The sequence below is a fragment of the Opisthocomus hoazin genome, chromosome 1, assembly GCF_030867145.1.
Source record: "Opisthocomus hoazin isolate bOpiHoa1 chromosome 1, bOpiHoa1.hap1, whole genome shotgun sequence".
In the NCBI taxonomy this organism is placed as follows: Eukaryota; Metazoa; Chordata; class Aves; order Opisthocomiformes; family Opisthocomidae; genus Opisthocomus; species Opisthocomus hoazin.
Window position 1 is genome coordinate 130,364,988 of NC_134414.1, and position 20,113 is coordinate 130,385,100.

Below are 20,113 nucleotides of genomic sequence, written 5' to 3' on the forward strand. Positions count from 1 at the left end.
AGCTACAGCACAATATTTTCCCAATGGTTTGTTGTAGAATATACGCAGTGCTTACTTATACACAACAGCAATATTTTGGAAGTATGGTGAATGTAAAAATCAATGTCCCTTTATAATGGGTGAATTTGTAAATGAGATAATCAGAACTGTCTCTTAAATACTGTCTGTAATAAAATGATGCTGTGTAATCTCCAGACAGGAAGACAGAAATACAGTATGAAGGTTGTCATTTGGTGGTTTGCTGACATTGCTGTCTTCTTCCCAAATTTTTCTTCACATTGTGCAGACATTTTCAGAAATAAGGCCCATATAATTTTTAATTCCTCTGCTTTTTCTGGAATTTTTTTATGACAACAGAAATTACCATACAATGAGTAAAACTACCAATCATATTAACTTAATCACATCACACAAAATTTAGCTGCCAGAAAGAGTAATAAAAACAAAGAGGAGATAAAACAGGGGAAAATAAACAGCCAGGAGGTAAGGAGGAAAAAGGATCACTGAGAGGAGGATTCCCAATACAATCCCACAAATTATCCCAGTATCATCACAGACAGCACCAGTGAGGAGTGCTACATACAGCACCAGATTAAAACGATTTACGTTGGTCTGATGCACAGTCCTGGTAATTTTCTGTGAAGAAAATCAGATGTCTAAGTCACAAGAACTATATTACACATGGTTTTAGACAGAATAACATGAGATGCCAGTGGCTGGTAGTTACACCTGTGACTGGATTTTTACATAGGCTCCGCCTCATTCCTCATCCTGCCAAAAGGGCCATAGCACTCCAGCAAAAAGGGTTCTGGAGGACTCAAGACAATAACAATATTTAGTCCCAAATTGTCCTGTAACTGCTTGCTTAAGTTTTGTTCTCTCTCATGAACCCACTGCTTCCTGCGCTCTAGTGCACATTTCTCCTCGAGATGTGCGGAAGACATACACCCATCATTTTCCACAAGACTTCTGGGATTTTCTGTGTTGGTTCTACCGCAGCAGAGGTGGCTGAGCAGCAGATATTTGCAGCTTAACCAAGCTGAAAATTCTGCTTATGAGAGAGGACATTTCCAGCTGCCTCTAACCACGGTAAATGTCCTGGAGGAGACAAGTTATCAGAATTCAAAATGCCCCATAAAGATACTAATTCTCTTCTCTCTATTGCCACACTGAGGACCCTAAAAAATAATGATTTAGCAATCAAGCCACCTGGCCCCAAGATAGCAGACATATAATGCACCATAATATTGGGTAGTTTAAGGCTCCTAAGTTTCCTTAATGATTTTTTTTTTTTGTTTCTTTCCTAATCGCCAAGAACTTGAAATGTATTAAATTTCAAAAATTAAGAGAAAGGGAACAGAAACTGGTAATGTACTCAGGATGGAAAGAAGGCTGCGTAATATATTAATTTTAATTGCATTAACCTTCCGCCATAATGAGAGGGGAAAAGCCCACCATCTGTTTAAGTCATTAGCCTGTTCCATAATTAAAGGATTAAAATTAGCTCTAACAATTTCATTACTTTTCCTAGGAAACTGAACATCCAAATACTTAAAACTAGTCTACCACCATTGAAAAGGGCTATTGATTAGTTTTCTCCCTCTTATATATCTTATATAGATAGCCATCACCTCAGATTTAGTCCAATTGATTTTATACCAGGAATATTTCCCAAAGTTGACTACCATGTTCAATATATTAGGAAAATATTTTTGTCGATCCAATATAAATAAAAGCATATAATCAGCATAAAGTAATAGTTTAACCTCACATGTTCCCAATTTCACACATTGCAGTTTCTTATTAGCCCTGATTTTTATTTCCAATCATTCAAGGGCAGTGGTAAATAAAAAGTGAAAGGGTATGCCCTATTCTTTTGCACAGCTTTTAAGAATTAAGCAATTAGCCTCCTTTTAAGTTAGAGTGATTGTAGACTATAATAAAGCAACAAAATCCAGGTGAGAAACGATCACATAAGCCAAATCTACATAAAGGACCACATCAACCTAATCTTGTCTAACACCTTTTCTGTATCAGGGCAGCACTGCAGCAAGGATTTATCTGAGTATTGACACACACTCATTAATTTAGTCGGTAATCTTGTACTATCAATGCCTGACCATTATTTATTAAATTCATCTACTTATGACGGTAGATATCATCTATTACCTTATTTGCTCTTGTATCCAGCATTTTGATGAGATATTTAGGTTGGCAGAACCGAAAGTGTTGTTGCAGATCTTTGCCTAATTTAAGCATAGCTGAAAAAGAGCCTCAGGAGAGCAGTCTCCTTCGAGATGTAGTTTCTTACATGATCCAAAGGTCTAGGGGCTAACACTTCGACGGAAAGCATTGCTAAAGTTCTGGTATCTCTGTTAATGGTGCCTTTGCTTAAATCTTTCTTCATGTTTGCTATATCTCTTAGTAAAGCAGGTGAGGAATCCTGAGATAACCACCTACTACCCACCACCAAGTCCCCATACCATCCATGATGTGGGTTCTGTGTCATTCCACACATTCAGAAACAATCCAGAAAATACAAAGTGTAATGATGTTGATATTCGCCAGCAACAACAAGTAATTTTTGGTAGTAAAACTTAAAACCATCAGTGAACTGTCACAAAGAATCTCACAATACTGGAAGTGACTCAAAAATAAAGTGGCAGGTGAAGCTCAGGGTTCCTAAAAGTGAAGTAATGTACATGAGAAAAAGTGCTACCTTAACTATGTGTAGATAATGAATGGGTTTGCATTAGCTACTAGCAAAAGGAAAATTATCATGGATACTTTTCAGAAAACACCAACAGAGTGGTCTGGGGGATCACGAGGAAAAAGAAATATCAGCACTCTTTGTTAAAGGACTTGAGAGGAAGAAGTGTTTTGCCATTGCTCTAAGCCACAATGTGTTCGTCTCACACAGCATGTAGCCACAATCAGACCAACGTTGAACAAAAGACTGTGAGGAACTAAAAAACTCTGTAGAGATAAGGATGACAGAGATGATCTAAGACGTGAAATGGGTTCAGGTGGAAAAGAACCCGTATAGTTTAAACTTCAGTGTGGAAAAGGCACCCTTGTTAGAGGGAATATGACAGAAGGTGAGAAAAAAATGGTACCAACTGGTGTCCAAAAATATGTATGAGCAACAATCATTTTCCACAGTACCCAAGTTTTCCCAAGATTGTCAAGCTACCAGTTTAAAACAAAGGAATTTGTTAATTTTGGGGGCAATGCATTGTTATATGGTGGAACTCAAAGCAGTAGGATGCTGGAGTGATTAAATGGATTCACAGAGATTAGCTAAATTCGTGAAGAGTGAGTCCTTAAGTGACTATTCACATGGTATTTCTAATGCAGGCTCTGGTTCAAAGAGTCCTTTAATCACTGATTGTCAGAAGCTAGGACAAAACGTCAGGGAAAATGGTCGTCATTACTTTTTCAGGATGTAAACAGCTAACCTTTCCCATCTTTATTATCCTATTTTTGATACTCAAACCTTCATTTTTAGCTAAAAAGCCAATAATTTCTTCCTTCCTCTCCTGAACACTCAAAGTTGTTGGTTTAGTCTCAATGCCCCAAACAGGTGTCAGATCTTAAACACATTTTTTGTTCTTATTAACCTTCCAATTAGACATTCTGACTGACGTTTTTATGTGGAGCAAGCCTGTCCATACGCAGCCTCCATTCTGCTGGTGCGGACACCCAACACACGGTTGGCAGAACACTTCTCTAGACTTATTGACTAGATTCTTCATCACCTATAATAGCAGCCTAAGCACTTACGTTACACCCAGATACCAACATTTAAGTGTAATCATATATGAACTGAATTCCAACCTTACTATAGCATTCATCTCATTAAATGTGTTGATGTTCAAATGTAAGTCAGCCAGTGTGGATGCCACATGTAGTCAACAGAGAAAAATGGGCACTTGTAGAGGCTACCAATTTCAATTTAATAGACACAAATAAATTCAGTCACACAGACTGTGTCTTAAAGCCCCCTCCTCCCCCCAGTATGGAGGGAACAGTGTGGTGACCTCAGGTGAAGACACCCACACTGAGAGGTTTAAACATTATGTCAGCTGAACGCTACCTTCTGTCATGTTTACACTACTCAGAACAGGCAAAGGAAATCAAACTGCTTCCCAGGTAGAAGGTATGTGTTACTACTGTAAACTGACACACAACCGATATCAACACATGAGCATGCATAAAATGTACTAATTCCTACAGTATGGGATTTTTTTTTTTCCTGCTTCACCAGGAAATGGAAACACAACTCTGCGCAATTCTAACGTTAGTTTACTATAAATTCCTGGTCTTTAAGCTAATGGTAAAATAATGCTCCTCTCATTAGCTTAACGATCATATCATGCTTAATACAAGATTTCCCCCCTCTTTTTTTCCCCTCTTTCATTAACTCATTCTAATAGTTGCAGACAATTTGCTTTCACTATGAAGCTGTCAATCTTTCTCTTGTATGTAACATGTCAGTCTGTTATAGCACAGAAATAATGCAACACATTTATCAGACTAAGACCTCTTTTCATTTACTGACTCAAAAATTATTTTGAGCTATCTATGATAAAGCGTGTTAATGGAGCACATTATAACAAGTGAACATTGAGATCATTTACAGATTTCCTTTTTAAGCTATGATATATGCTTCCTCATCAGTGTCTGATTTAGAACAATCTAGCTGTCACTTGGTGAAAAGGAAAGAGGTGAAACTGATGCAGAGGAAAGTCCCCCAGCTCAGAGTGCGCTGGCTGTTCCCCTGAGGCACCCAGACAAAAGGCTTTTTTGCTCATGGCAGTCTGCAGCAATACAGAGCAATAGTAAAGTTTCCTTCTGTCATAATGATGCGGTCTTTTCTTAGGAGCATGAAAAAGAGGAATAAAATAGGCATTTTTATATGCTGGATTTTAGAAGCAAAATCAGCTATTGTATTGAAAAGGATGAGGGAAAGGAAGAAGTGATAACAGAGGATGTGTCTGAGAGCTGTTATGTGAGACCCATTACATGCTTAAGAACTCAGATGTATTAGGCTTGACGAGAAATTTGGAGATGCTTTATTCTAGGCACATGATCTGTTCAGCCTTTCTGTTGGGATCTCCTACATTCAGTAGTGCCACATTATCTAAGCTGACATCTACTTGCTATGACAGGACAGCCCTCCATTTCCACCTATACTCTGAGTTTGCATTTCAGGCCAGTCCTACCTGGGACTGTCTCTCACACGTTTCTGTCTCTTGCTTATGTTTATCCCTGCTTCTTCAGAGTTCACACTGCTTTAATAGCAGAAATTTATCTTTGTTCCCAGTCCTGCCTCTGGTCTGTTGCAGTAGAGTCTGCAGAAAAAAAGCTGCTTTTCTTTTCTTCAGTTCTTTACAAGAAAAGACTTTATCAAAAGAAAAACAGCAGCTGGTGAAAAAACCATTGCTTCTGCTGCAGGGAAATTTAAGGGGTTGCTGTGCTTACCCTTTGTTCTTGATTACTGTTCTTCTCAGAGGCTGCCATTCCCATCCAGATTTGTTTGTTTCTTCCCTGTTTCCATGAAAGTTTATGTTAAGACTATCTCATTTTAACTTCCCCCCCCCCCCCTTTTTTTTTTTCAATCTAATGTATTAGGAATGCTCCTAAGTGTCCTTATCTCAAACAACCATACCCAAGACACCTGATCAAGCATTGTGTTCAGTCAATCTGTCAGTAATTATATTATATTTTGGCCTTTAAAAAAGGAGGTACTTGTGACGCTTATTCCAAAGTTTTTGGAGCTAAAGCAGAGTCTTAAGCAAGCTTGGACTGAAGTCAGTAGTTGTCAACTTTCTGAAACAAGAGACCTTCTTGATCCCTAAAATACAGGATGAGGGCCAAAACAACACTTTTCAAGGCTGTGAGAACAAGGAAAGGGAGACGTTGAATGAAGCAAATATCTCGAACTACAGCTGCTCTGTCACTTACATCAGGAAAAGGAGCTGGGCAGGAGGCTGCAGTGACCTGAGGACAGCTCATGACACGTCCTAACATCAAACTTCATGCTGATAATGGCACCATGGGAATGGGGTGACAGACCATTAAGCTGGTGCTACCATTAGTCTCCTATGCCAGCTTGGCAAACTGATGCTCTCAGGGGAAAAGATATGGGGAATGACCTAGTTATTCATCCACAAAGGAACCGCGTGTACTTATGAAACGGGTAAATAAGAGAAGACTCAGGTGACTTTTTCACACTCAGTAAACTACCTGTGAGCTACTATTACCTCTTATAATTTCCTAGAGCATAGGTAGGCCTTTAGCTTCACTCACATGGACAATATCAATATTTTTAGGGCTGTGACAAGAGCCTCTGTTAAGAAGTCAGATGCTTGTTGCCCTAAAAATGCACAAGCAAACCACTAGCCAGCCCCATACGCCTCTGACTGAAGAGAGATCAGAAACAAAGATGAATACCTACCAATAACTATCATATGAAGTGCACTGAACCAAAGAGTCATATCTACCTCTCCCCTTGCAAACACTGTGTGGCTTTTTCTCCCATTTACCCAGCCAGTACACACACACATGCTTCCTCTCACACACATGCACAATGCTGTGTTTTCTGTAGCTGAAAATGGATCAGGCTATTCTCTCACACACTGTTCCAGCCAGACTGATTCTGAAATTTTCATGGGGCTTTCAAGGACAAAGAAGGAGGGGTAATAAAAAAAATCACTGGCTGGAACAGCTGAAGAGCTCTTCCTAGACTTCTTTCCCTCACTCGTCCCTGAGGTACAGCTGTGACAGTTATAGCAAGATCTCACAGCCTCTGTGATCAACTAAACCTTGGCCTTGCCCTTCTCTCCAGATCCCAGCCACTCCTTTCTCTCTCCTCTGTTGTAAGAATGTGAGCGTTTTGGAGGGAAGTGATCCATTTTCCCATTCTCTGTTTTTAATTTGATCCACCAGCGTCATTCACATGGAGACCGCAGTTTCCAGCGAGGTCTGGAGGAGCTAGTACCATCCCTTAGCTTTACACCTGTATCTCTCACTCCTGTCTCTCCTCCCTTTTCCTAGGCTTTGGATGCAGCACAGGATTTCCACTGAAGTCCACAAAATTTTTAGCCCATGACATCTCAGAGGCCAGCAGACTGTCACTCCTTTGCTCTGGGTTTGGTCTGCTACACATGCACTTCACCCACTTCAGGGAGAACAGAGAGAGCCCAGCCAAATCCTGACCCCCTTCTGCCTCCACCCCAAACCAGAGGGCTCCCAAAACTGGGTTCCAGATCCCACAGCAGGATGTCTCCAAACCAGACCACTATAGGACAGATCAGAGGAGGCTCTCTGAGCCTGATTTTAGCCCCTGTTCAACGCCACGGTAAAATGCCTTTCGGCTTATCTCCTGTGTGCAGCCAATGACTAGAGAAGAAGCATTTGATCAAATTTGAGGTTATTTCAGGCACACAGCTGCGAATGAAACACGCAGCAGCTCCTGCGTGGTTCCTTCCACTGCACTCAAGACCAGACAAAACTGCTTTTTCAGGCACCCAGTGCAATTCACACCGCTCCAGGCACTGGCATTCAAAGGTGAAGAATACCAATTCAACAGCTACAAACTTGAAAATACCACATTTTTTCTTCTTGCACGCATCCCTGTATTTCTTTTTCAGCCTGACTTTTACACTGCAACTCAGTCATGTGCCTCTCTTCCTGAAGAACTGGAATTATCACCTTTGGTCTTCCTCAAATGACCATATATATATATATATATATTTACTTTAGCAAGTCAACATGTGTAAATGCTGTTATCTGTCATGGCTGATTGTTTCTCCTTCTTTCCAAAGAGGACAATGTCGTGCAATGAAAAAGGGCACACAGATGGACAACTTTGTGCTGCAGTCTATGTGTTTTTCTTTCAGACTGAGATGGACAATAAATACATGTCTGCTCCTGGTGTGAGGAGTCAGCAGAAGATCAGTGAAGGAGGCCAATATGTCTCAACATTTTTCAAACTCACAGTGCCTGTTCCCAAAGCAGCTGAACTCTGACAAGCACTATCAGAGTAACTGGCACTGAATTAAGAGGTGAGTTAGATGCCTACGTTTTCAGAAGGCTTCTCTTAAGAAAGTAGATGCTGAAGCCATCCAGGAGGACTTGCTCCTGGATTCATACTGATTTGTTATGCTATGTATTAAAGTTTCTGAGGTATTATTGAAAAGAAGGCTGAAGATGAATCAAAGAAACTGCTTTTCATCACAGTGCCAGAGCAATACAGCCTGAAGCACAGGAGACTCGAAAGCGCACGGTATGTTTAACGAAACATTAAAAGGATGCCCTGCATGTTTTTAACATTTTCTCTTCCTTTTATATATGTGTAACTCTTGGAGGCTTGAGGAGAATGTGATTTCCCCAAAAAGACACATTTACAAGTCTGCAAAACAGTGCAGATAATTTGTGACCTTTCCGGACAGAGCTGTTCTCCCAGAGCAGAGAGCACTGAGTGTACCAGTTCTGGGGGGTTCACTGTAGAGCAGGACTGTGGCTTTCCACATGCAGAGGTTACCATGTTACAGCACGTTAATTGAACTGTTCATTGCTGTCACAAGTGAGGAGATAAATGATATGGTGGCACTTCACTATTAAGAAAGGGATGGAGCTGGAAGCTCAGATTCTGGCAAAGGGTAAAAGCTAAAACTCCGAGGGAACATGGAAGAGAAACAACATCGACAATATGCTTTTTCCTAAACATAAAAGTGAATGCACACTCCTTCTAAAACTATCTTTTTCCAAAATTTTCAATTAGGCTTACCAGCCATGGAGTTGCATGTTGTTGCTTAAAATGAAGTTGTGGAAGCCTCCGATACTCTTCTCAGAAAGAGTTCTTATATTCCATTGCTTCTCCAGTTGAAATGGTGTTACAAACCTGTGACCAGTGCACAGTTGTGACCTCCTGTTGATGCCAAGTGACCATGTTAAACTGACCATGCTTTCACCCAGCATCATCAGAGTGGTCTGCTTCACCCACACCTGCTATGAAGAGAGTGAACTCACGGCCCAGCTCCACCGATGAGCTGGGCTGAGAGGCTGGGACTGCATGCCTGTCAGCTAAAGCAAAAAGGGCTTCTCAGCCCCCCACACTCCAAAGCGAAGAGAGAGGTTTCAAGGCGTGATGCTCTGAATGGTTGCCATTTGATGGAAAAAGAAAAAGGGCTAGGAGATGTTTAGGTCAATTTAAAGTTCTTATCCAGCACCAAAACATTGATGCCTGAAGATATTGTTTGCAAGAAATGTTGCACACTCGATCTGAAAGCAATGTTGCACTACCTGTACAGAAGGCCCACCTGACATCCATGCCGTGCCCAGCACAGGCCAGCAGGAGAAGGTCTCACATACAGAGCAGCTTGATTTGGAAAGGAGAACTCAGACTGTCGAGCTGTGGAGTGAGCAGAGAATAAACTTCAGCAAAAGCTCTGCATGGCGAAGCTTAGAAAGAAAAGAAAGAGGTTCACACAAGTTTCTCAAGAAGCCTTAGCAAATTGCTCATCACTTTCACATAGTAGATTGCAGTACTTTAGAGACAACTTCACCTCTGCCAAGAAAATGCTGCAAGAGTCCTTAACAAGACTTTAGGCTGGTTTGTAAGCCTTTTAATACCTGCTGGCCCTTAGAAACTCAGAGTGGATGTTCCCTGCATCTGTAACACGCTTACCAATCACCCTGTGCTCTGCAATGTTTTTTGTCCACTTCCTGCTTAAAGAAACCGAATGATCTTGGCTGCAGGACAAGCTTCTTTAATGCGAGTGCTAGAGGTCGAGTCTGGTGACAAGCGGAGGGAGAATCCATGTGAGGCTGGCAGGTCGCTTGGCACATGGACCGGAGACACGTGCAGCCTGAGCTGAAGCAGCAGGGAGGAGAAAAAGCTGCTAGAGGAGGCTCTGGAAGAAAATCGGCATGGTAATTCCTCTCCTCTTGTACATAACCAAGGGACACAGTTTTGCAAGTTGCCTTTCTTCAATCCAGCAGGATGGCTGCTTTGGGAAAGACACACATTTAATAAGTGTTCTCAAAACTGCATCTTTTAAGTTGTTTTTAGCTGGTAGTCCTGTATTCCCTCCCCCCTGCCAATTCTCAGCCAGGTTTTTAAACAGCCGTCTTTAAACTTTTGACTCTTCAGGTTTCTCTGCCAGATGTGGTCAAGTTTGTGTCTGTATGTCTTGCTCATATAGTCTGATCTGCCACTCTAGCCCAAATTAAGGACAGTGCTTGTCCCTGTGGCATTCCTGTATGCTTGCTGGATATTGTCCAAAAGCCTCTGCTATGCAAAAAGGCATAATCAAAGAGCGTTTTACGTACACTGATTATATTCCTTTGTCTAGCTATTGTATGGCATTTCCTTAACCATCTCATCTCTTTGACTGTGTCCATGATGCCAGATGAACTTCATTCATCTAGATTACTTTTTTAAAAAAACAACTTTAAAATATTAGGCATTGATTGAATTCCACAGGACAACAAGTACAGCTAGAACTATTTGCAGTTCATAACTTACCTCGTCTTGTTCCTGTTCATAAATTATCCACAAAGGACTTTGATTTTTACTAATCTGCTCATTATTCAAGGCAAAAAAAATATTGCAAACATATCTCAACATATGGATTCTGTCTGTGGGCTAGTCATTTCAGCTACCTCCTCAACGACTAATTATTTGTGTCCTGCAAGTGGTCAATTAAACAATATGGCATTCCCCTCACCTTGGCTGGATGTTTGTGCCAAAAACATTGAGGCTTTCTCACACAGAAATGCCATTCAGCTTTGTCCGACACGTGTGACTGAATCAGCTTCAGATTTGAGGTACCAGTTGCAAGAAACTTATGGAAACCAGACTAGTAGAAAGTAGGAGTGGTTGATGTTACCCTCTTCATGACGAGCATAACCCATTTCCCTGCCTTACCTGTGTTCACAGACCAGAGGTACTTCCCACAGCTTCCTGGATGACTTATTTCATAGCTTACAAGTCAACAATAAAAATCATGGGTAGAGGAAGACCTGTCTAAACAAAAGTTTATTGCTTTTTACTCTATTACCCTGTTTCTTGGTAGTCTACCTCACCTTGTTTAGAGCTAGCTTGGATACCTCTACATCAATGATGCAGATATCTCTACAGGTTATCCTAAAAAAAAAAAGAAAGAGCCAGGTAGGATGTTTTGTTCATTTACAACAGAACAGGCAATGTACTTACTCAAGTGAAATGAAGTCACCAGGGAAAGTTTCCTCACACACAGCACCAAGCTGGTTTCCGTAGATGCCCTCTGCAACATCGTTGTCCAGCCTTTCCTCGGGATTGCCTGGGCACTGCCCCTTCGCACTCTGGCAGTGGTCAGTAAAGACCCTCAGTCCTCATGTTCCTGAGTGCCTTTGGTCTAAACAGGGCTTCACACCAAAACTAAAACATCTGTCGCTTCATGAACTTATGATTTCTAAGAGATATTGGAGCAAGGCAACAGTTATACCTACCAGTTTCTGGGGAGGTTTTGCTTCTTATTTTTTCAGATGAGAGAAGTGGAAGAGGCAGCCAAAGGGCTTTTATACCTTTTTACAGAGCTGTTATAAAAGCCACCAAAATCGTAATAGCTGCTCGCTTCTTGTTTAAAATGCTCTTGCTTGGCTGTAGAAAAGACAAAACAACTCTTCAGTGTCATTTTGATCAGCACTGCCACCATCTGCACAAGCCTTAACTCATACAGCAGGGATTTGCAGACAAATTTCAACCAAGGCAGCACCAACAGAATCAAAGAATAAGGAATTAAACAAAGTGATTCATTGAAGAACTGAATTGGCTGACCCATGTTGCCAATCCGTCGCTGCAAAGTCTTTCACAGAAAAGCCCGATAGGAAAAAAAGAAAACCACAAATGAGGGGAAAAAAAAGTTTCACCAACACAATCAGACCTGCTCAGTGTGAAAGAAAGAGACAGAGAAACAAAGTGTATGTGTTTATCTGGTGCATTGTTGAGCTGTAGCTCTGCTTCCAGACTCAGTCGATACATTTTCTCCTTAAATTCCCCTGTCCACTGTACAGAAGTCAGCTATGTTTGTTTACCAGCAGATAACCATCTTAATTAGACTACTGTATTGAAGCCCTGTTCTCAGCAAGCACAGAAAGAATTTTATTTCCTCTGGTATTGTTTTCCTCAGAGGTGTCTCTTGCTAAACGGAATCTTCTTCTGTTTAATGAAACAGAGTAATGTACATGCCATCCTGTGATCTTTGTGCCCATGTCACTCCCACTCAAGTGAAAATATACAGGACCCAGTTAATTAGTACAGGCCATTAAAAGCAAAGAAAAAACAGCATTAACGGCCGCCTTATTTACTTCTAAGCATCTCATTTCCACAGCATCAAAAACAACTGAAACCAAGTAAAAAGGCACCCAATTTTTTCTATGTTTTGAGCAGGGAGCCTGTGCACACTGCAGGCAAATTCTTGCAGAAGCCATAGTAACTTGAGAAGCAAGTCCTGAGTTATTGAACAAGCTTTCCCAAGGCCAGCATGTCTGCTATGCAGGAACCCTGACAGCACAGACCCCTGTGCCATGTGCTGTTACTACAGGGCTAAATCCCTTTGCCACGAGAGTTATTGCAGCCTCATAGTTAGCCAAGGCCAATTCCCAACACCAGCAATGCTTGTCAACCCCTACTGAATTCAGTAAAGATTTGCCTGTGAGAGAAGGCAAAACCTGACCCCACACTGTCACATCCTACTGAAGAACAATTACTTCTCATACACCTGCTCCTCTTTTCTGATACTCCACATGTACCGCATACCAACCATAGAACAGGTACCTACAGGGTGTGCTCAGGGGCAAAGATGCACTGTACTTTGCTTACAGCTACCAGCACACCTTATACAAACTCCTGGTAAGGCAAGAAGGTGAGAAAGTACGTTTGAAACCATGGGAAACTTACTTTTCCTGGGGCAAGTTTTCCACAGCCGTAGGGCCAGCACCTTTCTGTTCTTCCCTCCTTTCTTCTCAAGAGGGCTATGAATAGAAGAGTTTTTCAGGAATGAAGTCTAGAGCCCTCCCTCGCCCCCCTTTGGACAAAGCTACAAGTGCAGGCTCACATCCTCCTCCAATTTCTTCCATCTGCATGTTAAAGCCAGAAGGCGCCCAAACAGGCTTATCAGTTGTTTCAGTGCTCCACCTCTTCAGCAATAAGAAGCAACAAGCAGCCGTACCAGAGGAAGAACTATGCCAAGAGACTCACCAAAAGGAATATACTTTTCACTAAGTCAGCAACTGAGACAAGCTATCAAGGGGAAAGGGGGATCAGATTGACAGTGTAAAGTATAGGACTATGCCCAAGTCATGCCTTCTAAATCTGGGTATTTCTGTGTGAAACTAGAGTCACAAAAGCTAGCAGTATATTTCTTTTAAGAGCGTGCTTTGATGGCTGCCATTTTTTTTTCCTCAATATTGTGCCACCTGAGAAACTGTAGGCTTTCAGTGCAAGTTAAGAAGATTGGCAGAAAGTCTTACTCTGTCACTGGCTTTTCTTGAAAATTTACTCCAGCAAACTGCTAGCTTTTTCACAGTCAAAATCTAAAAATAACGTGAAGCAGATTAAGACAGACAACATAACCAGTTCTGCAGAGCCATAGCCAAAGAGCCAGGTTAAATAGCTATTCTAGTGTACACTCTCCATCACCATTCACCCCAGCAGAGACTCTAATATCAACAGATGGGTAATACTTTTCCACACAGTTTTAGCACCAACTAAAGCAGGTAGTGATGCCAGAAAAGCACAGGTTTCAGAGTAGGCAGGTTCCAGAATACCTGCATGTTGCTTCTAACCCAGGGCTTCCGCTCCACTCCTTGCCAAACCTCTTTACCACAGGCAGTGTTGGAGGCAGGAACCCAGAGTCCCCTCAGCGAGGAGCCCTGCTTCCCCACTTTGTGCTGATGCCAGTCTAAACGTGGGCACTTCACAGTTAGCATTGGAATATGCAGCAAGGAGGGCAATTCAGTGAGTTAAAACACCATACGCAGATATTCACGTTAGAGCACCTGGTCTCCATAGGTTTATTTTGGACGTGATCCAGCCACCTTCTTATTGTATTGTATCTATTAAGGCTATTGTGTACTAAATAGCAGGAATAATAATAAATGCATCTTTGTTTAAAAAAGAAAAATTTGAATTTCATTTTCTCAGCAGCCTTGAAGCTGTACAATGAATGTTTGCCAATTCAAACACAACATTTACTCATCTGTCCTTTACTGCAAGCAGTTATGATCATAGAAATGGTTGAATATTCTTCAGCTGCTCCCCACTCCAATTTGCTTTTTAATTAGTACTGATTCCAGGAAATTAGGTGGCTAGATTTTTCCATACTGTATGCTGTTATATGCTGTGATATTATACAGTGACTTAATCAAAAAACATCTCTTTCTGGCCCTGGAATATTGCACCCACGTCTGTCCTGCTTACTTTCCGTCCATGGTCCAGTGAAAGCAATTAGAAAATGAGTAAGCCCATTTGTATCTTTGTCATGCCCATGAGCACAGATGAGATATGGAATCTAATGACGAAGTTTAAATGAGATCATACATGACTCCCAATCTCTTGGTCAAAAGCCAAGTAAAGTTAGCCTTGTTCTCAGACGTCACCAAGCTAACCAAGTTCAGTTCCACTTACAAATGAATGCAGACAGTACGTTTGCCTTTTTATCCTCCTAGCTTTTCTCATGTGCTAAAGAATTCTCAGATTCTTCAAAGTCCTTTTTAATTGTGCCTAAGCTTTAACATGGTGAAAGCTAAATGAATTTTATACATTTGAAATGGGCTCTGCTTTAATCTCATGGCATTTTCAGTCCTTCACTTTTTTTCAAAAAATACCATTTGTCCCTCTTCCGTTTGCACATGTTCAAATGACTGTACATTGGTCTAGAAACTAGTGTTTGAGAAGACCTTAGGAAGCTCTAGAGATCAGATACCACGCACAGTCACCCAGCTCTCTCTGGACCCCACGTACAGGGAGAGCACTTCTAGTGCACGTGACCCACCTCCATCCCTGGGAGGAGCTTGCTAATTCCCCATCTCTGCACTGACTTCTGTGGCATCAGTTACGTGGCCCAGTAACCCACGGCATGACAGTGCACAACGTCCAGACCTCTTAGACTTTCAGTAGCTCTTTAGGTAGGACTAATGATTCATTTTGAATGACAATTCACATAGAGATCATGAGGATTTATTGAACATAATCTACTGTAGTCTATTCATCAAAGTGACACTCAGTCGCTTACAATGTTCCCGCACTTATTGTACTTGATCACTTCACAAGTTCCTGCAGTATTATTTGTGCATAACAGGAAAGCCTCTCGTGTGATTCTTAGGGAGGCAGAGGAACTTCCCTAAGCAGTGAAGAGATCGCCTTGAGCCCTTGTTGATCACAGCACATGCTGATGTTTGATCAATGCCATTCATGTATTTTCATTTCCCACTTACTCTTCCCACAACACAGAACATACTTTAAAATCAACCTTTTCATCACTGTTTTGCAATGCAATCTCATGACCTGCTCCAGAGCAACAGGGTAACACAATCACCCTGTGCTGCTGACTGCCAGCTTCACTTGAGTGGACATCAGCAGCACAACTTCTGCTTTGCTTGAAATGTGAATGACTGCAATGATTATTTCCTTTCTTTCTAGGGGGAGAAACTCACGTCTTCTCATTTCCAGCCTTGTCTCTATCAACAGCCCTACAAATAAGGGATAAGTAAAATTCTCCCTGGGGTCAAACAACCGAAAGTAAGAAACCATTTGCCTTCCCTTAAGCTGTTTCTACATACCCTTGAAGATGTCTCTCATCTTCCCTTCATCATTCTTCGAGTTCTCCCATGCGCATCTCCAGTTTTCTTCTGAAAAAGTGGTTCTGTGACCACCTGCTCTCCCTCTTAGCTCTGTCAAAGCAGAGGACAACTCTTTCGCACTCCCTAACCCTTATGCTGGTCACTCCTCATTTTCATTATTAGCAAGACAACTGCCAGGCCAAGTCAAAAATCCTCCTACCTACAAGTCCTGGAAGGCAACCAAAACGTTCGCTCTGCTTTTCCTCAGGCTTATGATCAACATGCAGATGCGGCCTCTTGGGACATCATGCCAGCTTCAACAGTCCTCATGCAAGTTTGAAATCTCTAGTGATCTTTTAGCAGAGTCACACTGTCCCTGCCCCAGCCGGGGACAGTAACCCTGGACAAACACTGATGCTGGCACGGTCGGGAGACAAACTGCAAAGGGAAGTTCCTATTTTATCTGAATAAGCACATACATCGCTACTATACATCCCCAAGCACCTGGAGAAGGATGGTCATTACAGAGTCACTGGCTCTGCTGCTTAGTCCCAGAGATAAACAGACTCCTTTACCCACCCCTGCCACCATACAAGCTCAAGACAAACCCACGTCCTCTCACCATGAAAATACCATTCTCCCAAGGAAGGCAAAAATAAGCCTCTTGAATTTGGAAACTTCAGTTCTTTTCCAAATTTTTAGCAAGTCACTACAGTTTTCCTGCCTGTTTAAAAAGACAAAGACTCAAGCGACACAGATTACCTGAGAAATTGGTTACACAGCCCTGCCCAAATAACTTGGGAACTGACGCTTGCTGGAGATGTCTCAGCAGCTTCTGTCAAGTCCAATGCAGAGCACGGGCTATACCAAAGGTGTCCTAGTGAACAGTCTAATTACTGCCCATATTTCTCCAGCATCCATATGAGGAGAACAGCTGCAATAGGGATGCTTCTCCCAGACTGCCCTGTAGCCTCTGATCTAAACCAGGCAGGTGTGATTTGACCATCTCTCTGCTGTGTCTTCAAGTGTCTCTGCCTACACTATCAAAACAAAGAAGAAAAAATACACACTGACAGCATTATTGCCCTTCTCTAAACGGCATCTGTCTCCTGAGATAGTCTTTGTTTTCTACAGGTTTGTGTACTTGGTGAACCTAGCTCAAGTTTGTGCCTGTCTTCAAGACAGTTGTATTTGTGTTTCCCAGTGAAAATACATGACAAAATAATTTGTCCCAGTGTCTTCCAAGTCCTCTCCATAGTCAAAAACAGGGGAGGTAGCACATTTGTCTGTGGGGAAAAGTGTGGGCCTCTCCAGTCACATAAAAGATGCTGGCTAGAATAAGAATGTGGATGTCCTGAAAATATTTGTATGTAGGTCAGAGAGTCTTTAAATATGCATTGAAACAATATTAATGTCACTGACCTGTCTGATCACAAGTGCAGCTGCTGCCTCAAACCGTCTCAAAATTGTTTCTTCTGAGAGCAAGTAACTGCTGCCCTTCAAATCCTTCCTTTGTCTGCAGCGGGATGGGGGGAAATTATTTACTATCAGATGTTCGTCTATATCTACTGTTTTTAATAAAAAAAGAAACTTTAAAAAGGACACTTGGTTTCCTCTTAATGACCCCGGAAGGTTTATCGTTCGAGGTGTTTGGCACTGGAGCCGAGGGGAATGGTACTGCTGTTGCTCAGCTGCGCTTTGCCTCGGGTTAATTCTCACTTCGTGTTCTGGTGCAGCTAATCTCCTGTTTTTCCACGAGAGCAAAATACTTGTTTTCCTTGGGGAGAAAAATAAAGACAAGAAAACAACAAAAAAGCACCATAGGTACAGAGACAGCAAAGATTATTTGTAACTGCCATAATTTAAGGGCAAAAAGAATCCTCTTATCTCACCTGCAGAGTGGATGTAAAAAATGAGAGCAGGAAGAGAAATGACTTGCTGAAAGGAAGTTTTGGAAGATGCTATTAGGGTCCAAATACAGAATTATGTGGCCTCCATACAGCTCTCCGATATCTTATGTGCACTTTGGCTTAAACAGATATTGAAAAGGAACTGGAGTGGATAAGAGTTCACTGCTGACACATATTCAGTCATGACGTCTCTGCTACATGTTTACTCAATGACCAGTAAAAGGGTTATCTCATTCCACATTAGGGTCCTAAATGGCCAGTGAAATGGTTAGGAAATCATTTATATAAATATTTAGGGTGGGGAGGAGACATACATGTGTCTACTCCCAAGTACACTACATTTGTGCTGGTAGAAATCGTGCTGCAAAGGAGAAGGGCTGTTTCTCCATTCCTAGCACTGCCAGTCATTTGCTTCAATGTTAAACGAGTGTAAAACCACTAGTTTGTTAATGGTGGTGCTTTACACGGAACTATCACAAAAGTATCTCCAAGTATTATTGGCTGGGAGCAAAACTCGTTCTTGAGGGCATAAAGTAACCCACATCAATGTAAATATGTCAGTTCAGTGACATTGCTAGCAACACAGACATACAAAAACAGCTTCTGTAAAGAACATATCCCACAACAGCAAAACTACATCACATGCACTGTGTAAAGAATTTCTGCTACTAAAATAAATGTGTATTTATACACACACATGTGTATATGGCCTGTGGCACAACAAAACAATTTTACCTCCAAGTATCCTTAGAAGGGTTAAACAAAACAACCTTTGTGCATGGACAAGCCCTAAATAAGGAACTCCTCTACAATAAGATGCCAGGATACAATATCGACATGCAATTAAGGAAGGTGGTAATCCTGTTCATCTAACTGTGCAATTAGGATAATGTCACTTTGTATTTCCACTTTGTAAAATACTTTGAGATCCCCAGATGAAATCTGTGTACCAGCATGAAGCATTTATACCTTCATCAACGAGGCAGATGGCTTGTGGTACCCTTGTTTGTATGTGAACCCTATAGTCATCACTGTTATAATTAGTTCAGACTCATCTCCTGCTCTGCTGCAAGCTCTGCTGTTTGACAGCATTTGGTAGGGGCTGGCATTTCCACAGGGGCAACTCTATCTTAGTGGCATACACTTACACAGCTTCCATCACTGTCATAGCTGTATAACTATATTCTACGAGTATCATGCATATATGGTTGAAACACAATGCAACAAAGGTGTACATCAACTAATGAAGACTGGAGAAGACTTTAAGGGGCCGTCTTGTCCATTGCTCTGTACTGAGCAGGATCAAGTACTCTTAAGCACTTCTTGAACAGTTAATCTAAACTCTTTTAAAGGCTTTCAGTGACAGAAGCCCAAGTCTTCCTCAAGAACTGTTATTTTGTACTAAATATGAGTTTTTCTAACATCCAATCTCAATTTCCCTTAGTGAAATACATGCCTATTTTTTCTAGTCTTCTTTCATAAAGAAATTTTTCCAGTCAAGGCCCTTACTCTTTGCAGCTGTCTTTCTGTGCTTGAAGATTATTGTGTCAGGTACTTTGTATCCTTTTTCATTTCACTGAGAAATATGCAAAGCGCTATGTACCTCTCAGCTCCCTCCATCTTTCTGCTGCAAGTCCATGGCTGAATAAAAGGAACACTGGAAAATAAAAAGTAAAAAAAAAAAAAAAATCCGGCACAGGATCCATCTTTCAAAGCAATTGCTGTTCAACAGACCAAGGATAGAAAACAAGCATAAATGTGTTCTAATTGTATCAACTCCTGAGCTATATTTTGGGTTTATCAACATGAATGGGAATTACAGTGCTTTTGCCTTTGCCAATAGGAACAAAGCACCTTGAACTAGACAGGCATATATCTAGCTAAATAGAAGTAAATATATTACTGATACTGACTATGTGACAGTCCACAAATCAGCACTTAAAGAAAACTTGAAACAAATTTGAGTAACTCATGTAAACATCATCTCATTCAAGGACAAGGAAGAGCTGCGCTTCCCTCACAGCACGATGCATCCACGCCAATGCTCAGGACTCCTTTTGCATCTTAGAGCATCCATACCCTGTAATTAATTTCTAAATTATGCAAATTTTACACGTTTAAGTACTTCTTAGACAACAAGTCATTCACTTACAGCAATGTTACCTGTACTTGTAACTAAAGCTCTCCAGTTGCAATTATTGCTTTTCTCCTCGAAGAAAAGCAGCAATGCCCAAGACAAAAGAAAAGTGGCAGGATTTTGCTCTGCTCTGTTTTACTGGACAATAATTCCTACAGAGGAAATTAATCTCTGGGCTGAATCAGGCAATAAGTCTGTTATGCCCAATAACTTGTCTCTGACAGGTACCAGCAAC